At 36.1% G+C, this 5,555-nt stretch overlaps 4 non-coding genes across 4 annotated transcripts; 2 read left to right on the top strand and 2 right to left on the bottom strand.

Moving 5' to 3' along the window:
• Positions 1-1,464: 1,464 nt before the first annotated feature.
• On the bottom strand, positions 1,465-1,556 carry TRNAI-UAU (transfer RNA isoleucine (anticodon UAU)). Its single transcript is given in 2 exon segments — positions 1,465-1,500; positions 1,519-1,556. It is a non-coding gene; the product is annotated as a tRNA-Ile (tRNA).
• A 332-nt stretch (positions 1,557-1,888) lies between these two features.
• TRNAN-GUU (transfer RNA asparagine (anticodon GUU)) lies at positions 1,889-1,962 on the top strand. The gene has a single exon. It is a non-coding gene; the product is annotated as a tRNA-Asn (tRNA).
• Positions 1,963-2,647: 685 nt separating this feature from the next.
• On the bottom strand, positions 2,648-2,721 carry TRNAN-GUU (transfer RNA asparagine (anticodon GUU)). The gene has a single exon. It is a non-coding gene; the product is annotated as a tRNA-Asn (tRNA).
• Positions 2,722-3,041: 320 nt separating this feature from the next.
• Positions 3,042-3,133, top strand: TRNAI-UAU (transfer RNA isoleucine (anticodon UAU)). The gene is given in 2 exon segments: positions 3,042-3,079; positions 3,098-3,133. It is a non-coding gene; the product is annotated as a tRNA-Ile (tRNA).
• The last annotated feature ends 2,422 nt before the right edge of the window (positions 3,134-5,555 follow it).

Here is a 5,555-nt window from a genome sequence, read left to right as displayed (position 1 = left end):
TGTTCCATTACGTATGGAGAGCTAAATGACAAACAAGCATGTGCTGACATTAAAAAAAAAGGTTTCGAAATATTATATCATTAAGTATTTCAATCAATGTTGCTTTTTTAAACACTTGGTAACAAGTCTTATTATATTTAAAAGAAGAAAAACAAATCTGCAAACTTTTTTCCGATTGCAAAGGCTGGCTTGGAGGTTCGAACCTGGCTTACTTTTTCCCGAAGATACCCGAAGCTGGACTTAGAAAATTTTTGCCTCAAAACACCAATAAAGAATGCGCTCAACCTTTTTGAGACAAGGTGTACAATTAGCTATCGTGTCTCCAGAACGGTGCGGTATTACATATAGATTTTTTTTATTTTTTATTTTTGGCTTATCCTTCGAAGAGCCACCTTCTAAAAGTTGGATATCCCTTACTCTACCACCCTATATCAAGGTTCACTTGTAGGCGTACTGTTCTCTTCTAGATGAAAAGATATATCATAAATATTTCCAATCGTGCAATGCATGTCAAAGCCGCAAAAACCACAGCTATGTTCATACACGTTAGTAGTTGTAATTTTTTAAATATATTACGTGACTGCATATAGATGTAACGCGCATATTATCTAAACGGTCGTGAGTTCTAGGGGTTAGGAAAACATGGGAAAACGGAGAATTCAAACCTTTGAAATGTCTGCCATAAAAGATGAGTGAGTAACGTATCATCAAATGAAGTAGTATTAGAAATGGCAGAGAAATTGAAAATAGTAGAGAATAGTAGAGAATAATAGTTTTTTTTTCTTTTGCAGAAGCGGGGGAGCATAGACTATTCAATATGTAATACCATGGTTGGTCCATTCAGACAATTATTCTTTTATGGATTATGGTCCCTGTTCCACTTTATATGTAAACAGATAAATTTATTAGTATGTTTTTAATCGTATCTGAGAAACCTTATTATGTAAACCAAAAAATTAATTATTTGTAGATCTTACCAACAGAAAAAAAAAACTTGAGTGTTCAGTTTGTGATATTAAAATTATCGGACACTCAAATTTCCGCATCATATAAATGATCTTAAAAACAAATTTGTAAATATTAGCTGTGACCTACTTTTGAGTTTAACTTGCTATAATCCTTTATTTTTGACCGACCTTAACCCGAAGTAATGGAGTTGATTCAAAAATCTCTAAAGTGTTTTTCTTTTTTTTCTTTCTTCAATCTTCCTTTAATGCTTTCTTTGTTGAGATATATAGGGATCCAGCGTCATAATCACAATGTCATCACGGGGGACTTTAAAGCCAATCTCACACCGTTTCAGGAGAAGTGTGATTATCTTAATATAGTAAATATTTCATTATCCATAGTATCTTAATCAATGGGGAGTTTGACCTGTGTGCTACTCTGCAGAATGGTAACAAAGAGCAATTCACATATTCCTATATTTATTTAAATCATTGGTTAAAAAGGCAAATAAAATGTTGCTTCAGGTGAGGCTCGAACTCACAACTCCGGCATAGCCCACAAGTGCTGACTTATAAGTACCGTGCGCTAACCAATTGCGCCACTGAAGCTTGGTAATAATAGAACCTCACTGAACTCTTCCCATAAAATCCTTACAATTTTATCTATTATGTTCTTTCTTTTTCAAAAATAAATAAATAAAATAAAAACTTAAAATATTCAGTAGACCTAAAAGTTTGAAGGTGGTGTTTCTTTATTCTTTCATCATTTTAATAGAAAAACTTTCATGCGAACACACATGTTGAAAATGGTATTTCACATCTAATCAAAGGGACAAACAATACGTTGATACAATGTTGTTTATAGGTTGTAGTAAACCATCTCATCTGACTGATAAGTAGTGCCACGTGATCTAATGGGATTGCAAGCGAAATGGTGCAGAGCCTCCGTGGCGCAATCGGCTAGCGCGTTCGGCTGTTAACCGAAAGGTTGGTGGTTCGAGCCCACCCGGGGACGAGTGTAAATTTTACATGATTGTCTATAGGTTAATTAAAATATCCGAATATAGTTTTAGAACTCATCCAAGCTCTGGATTCGTACCTTTCTTTTTACTTTTCTTTCAAAACATCTGAACGAAAATACTTTTACAACGTCTGAAAGAAAAGACCTTGAAATAATGACTTTGAACATACAGCTGATCGATCAATTCTGTTTTATTATACCCGGCGGGAGCTCATGTGGTTCGGATTCCACGTTAATCAGTAGGTCCTCGTTTCATATAGCCTCGCTGCTGAACGGGACGTTAAACTCAAAATCAACTCAACTCAACTGTTTTATTATTAGGAATACCATGGTTATTAAGAACTAAATTTTCTTACCCGCTGTGAACGAACCATTTCATCAAGGAGAGGTTCAACACTCAATCTCGTATGTTTTCAATCAATCAGCAAGTAGGGAGAAGGTATAGTTCTTTATAATCACGGTGCTTATAAGAACAAAACAAAATTGATCGATCAGCTATTACTCATTAGTATGTCCAATACTTCATGGTCTTTTCTTTCAGATGTTTTGAAAGCAATTTTGTTCACATGTTTTGAAAGGAAAGTAAAAAGAAAGGTACGAATCCAGAGCTTGGATGAGTTCTAAAACTATATTCAGATATTTTAATTAACCTATAGACAATCATGTAAAATTAAACACTCGCCCCCGGGTGGGCTCGAACCACCAACCTTTCGGTTAACAGCCGAACGCGCTAGCCGATTGCGCCACGGAGGCTCTGCATCATTTCGCTTGCAATCCCATTAGATCACGTGGCACTACTTATCAGTCAGATGAGATGGTATACTACAACCTATAAACAACATTGTATCAACGTATTGTTTGTCCCTTTGATTAGATGTGAAATACCATTTTCAACATGTGTGTTCGCATGAAAGTTTTTCTATTAAAATAATGAAAGAATAAAGGAAAACCACCTTCAGACTTAGTAGGTCTACTGAATATTTTAAGTTTTTATTTTTGAAAAGGAAAAAATAAAATAGATAAAACTGTGAGGATATTATGGAAACTGTTCAGTAAGATCCTATCATTACCAAGCTTCAGTGGCGCAATTGGTTAGCGCACGGTACTTATAAGTCAGCACTTGTGGGCTATGCCGGGGTTGTGAGTTCGAGCCTCACCTGAAGCAACATTTTGTTTTTCTTTTTAACTAATGATTTAAATAAATATAGGAATGTGTGAATTGCTCTTTGTTACGATTCTATAGTGTAGCGCACACAAGAGGAGCTTTGGGGTATAGTTCCACCTTGATTAAGATATTATGGAAAATTAAACATTTACTATATTAAGGTAAAGAATTACAGTGACGCACACAAGAGGAATTTTGGTGTCTAACCCCTCCTTTGAGCAAGATATAATGGAAAATGAACTTTTTACTAGGTTCAGATATTTTGCTTGTCTTGAAGGGATGTGAGATTGCGCTTTTAGTCTCACCTAATGACATTCTGCGTACGACGCTGGATCCCTATATATCTCTACAAAGAAACGGAATAAGCTTTAGAGGAAAATTTAAGAAAGGAAAGACAAAGAAATAAAATGAAATGAAACGAAATCTTTGAGATTAACGGGTCACGATTATGCTTGTTGGGATAAAGAAGATGGATGATTAAAGTAAGTGAATAATGATGTAAGAATTGGTGGAATGAGGATGTGGAAGAAAACGAGAAAACCTCGAGAAAACCCAGGGACACGATGTTGTTCACCACAAACTTACTTGGGCGGAGATATAACCAGAGACCCAATGCACCAGGAAAATACTTTAGATATCTCTGAATCAGCTCTATTACTTCAGGCTAAGATCGGTCAAGAATAAAGAGTTATAAGTGGTTAAACTCTAAAGTAAGCCACAGCCAGAGGCGTACGCAGGCGGTGGGTCCTGGGGATCCGACCCTCCCGAAATCCCGACTTTTTTTGTAAATGTAGTCTACTTTTAGGGACAATTTTAGAAATTTTCATATAATTTAGCCTCAAACTATATTTAGACCCCCCGAAACGCTTTAGACCCCTATCGAAATAAATTCCTGCGTACGACCCTGGCCACAGCTAATATTTAATTTACAATTTGTTTTCAAAACCATTCATGTGATGAGGAAATTTGGGTGGCCGATAATTTTAACATGAAAAACTTGACACCAAAGTTTGCGGTCCATTAGAAAGTTTTACAAATAATCATTTATTGGTCTATACAATTACGTTTCTCGGATGCAGAGCCGCAACTAAGGGGGGGCAGAGGGGGCACGTGCCCCGGGCGCGTGGTTGAAGGGGGCGCCAGAAAGAAGATAGTATATCAATTGTTTTAAAAATCGCACCCTTTCCCTTGAGAAACTTATTCTAGAGGTTAAAAGAAATCAAAAGTTTACTTGGCCTTTTCCATGGGACCTCTTTTAGAGAGAGGAGAGAGAGAGAGAGAGAGAGAGTCTCATCTAAATAGGTGTAATGTCATACATTAAAAACCTAATATTGCATGCATTTGTTCCCTTGGGCGACCACAGAGAATCCCTTTCCTTTTCCTACCACAAGGAGCTGTTTGTCTGTATAATTCCATTGAGTTGAGTTGATTTTAAGTTTAACGTCCCTTTCAGCAGCAAGGCTATATGAGACGTGGACCTACTGATTAACGTGGAATCCGGACCACATGAGCTCCCGCCAGGAATCGAACCCGGGTCTCCCACGCCAAAGGCGCGTATGCTAACCGCTTAGCCACGAAGAAGCTCTATAATTCCATTGAGAACAGCTCTGAAGTTTAAAACGCTGTTATCAATAGGGGCGGGGGCGAAAAGTTACCGATTTTTGTTGCTTGCTGGTGGTTGAAGAGTTTAGCTCAGACGCGCCCCTGTAATGTTACGTAATTGCTGTAATGTTTTTAAGCTAGAGGGCAGTTTTGTGGCGGAAAAGATAAGTTACGCGCCTCGGTGTATTTAATTGTTTCTTGTACGCCTACCAAGGGATTTTGCGAGTAAAGGATGTATGAAGTTTTATCTATTAGTTTTGCTTGAGAGCTTTTCGAGGCATTTTGAATTGTTATCTATCAGTCCAACTTATGCTTTATTATGCTTTATTGTTAATTTCAATCATTGTTTTACATTAATCGTGTATAATGTATAATATTTACTATACATTAAATAATCTAAATATCTTGATCTATTTATTAATATTTTATGAAGCAATTTCTTTCATATTTAATGAACTTTCTAGTTAATGCACTGTAAAGAGATATGCTTTGCTCGAATCAGTTTTTTCTATCACTTATGTGCACCTTAGAGGTGTATATGTACAGAAAGGTGCACAAAAAGTACAGAAAGTGCTCATGTTCGAGAAGTACACATAACAATATAGTGTGGAGTTCTTTTGTGCTTCATTGTTGATGGAAAGTTTTCTTCTTTTCTCCACATCAAAGGATTACACCGAAAAATTTACAGAAATAAAAATAAGCTTTTCATTGTTGCATTGTTATGTTCTCAATGATTTTGCAGTATAAATATTTTTTTAAAAAATATTAATATAGTATATGTTAAACTTGCAGTTAAATAGAAATTTCCAAGAATTATGCT

This window comes from Thermobia domestica, chromosome 14 (assembly GCF_964235325.1).
Source record: "Thermobia domestica chromosome 14, izTheDome1.hap1.1, whole genome shotgun sequence".
NCBI lineage: Eukaryota > Metazoa > Arthropoda > Insecta > Zygentoma > Lepismatidae > Thermobia > Thermobia domestica.
The sequence above is the reverse complement of the archived record's forward strand: the minus strand, read 5'-3'. Positions and strand labels throughout refer to the sequence as shown.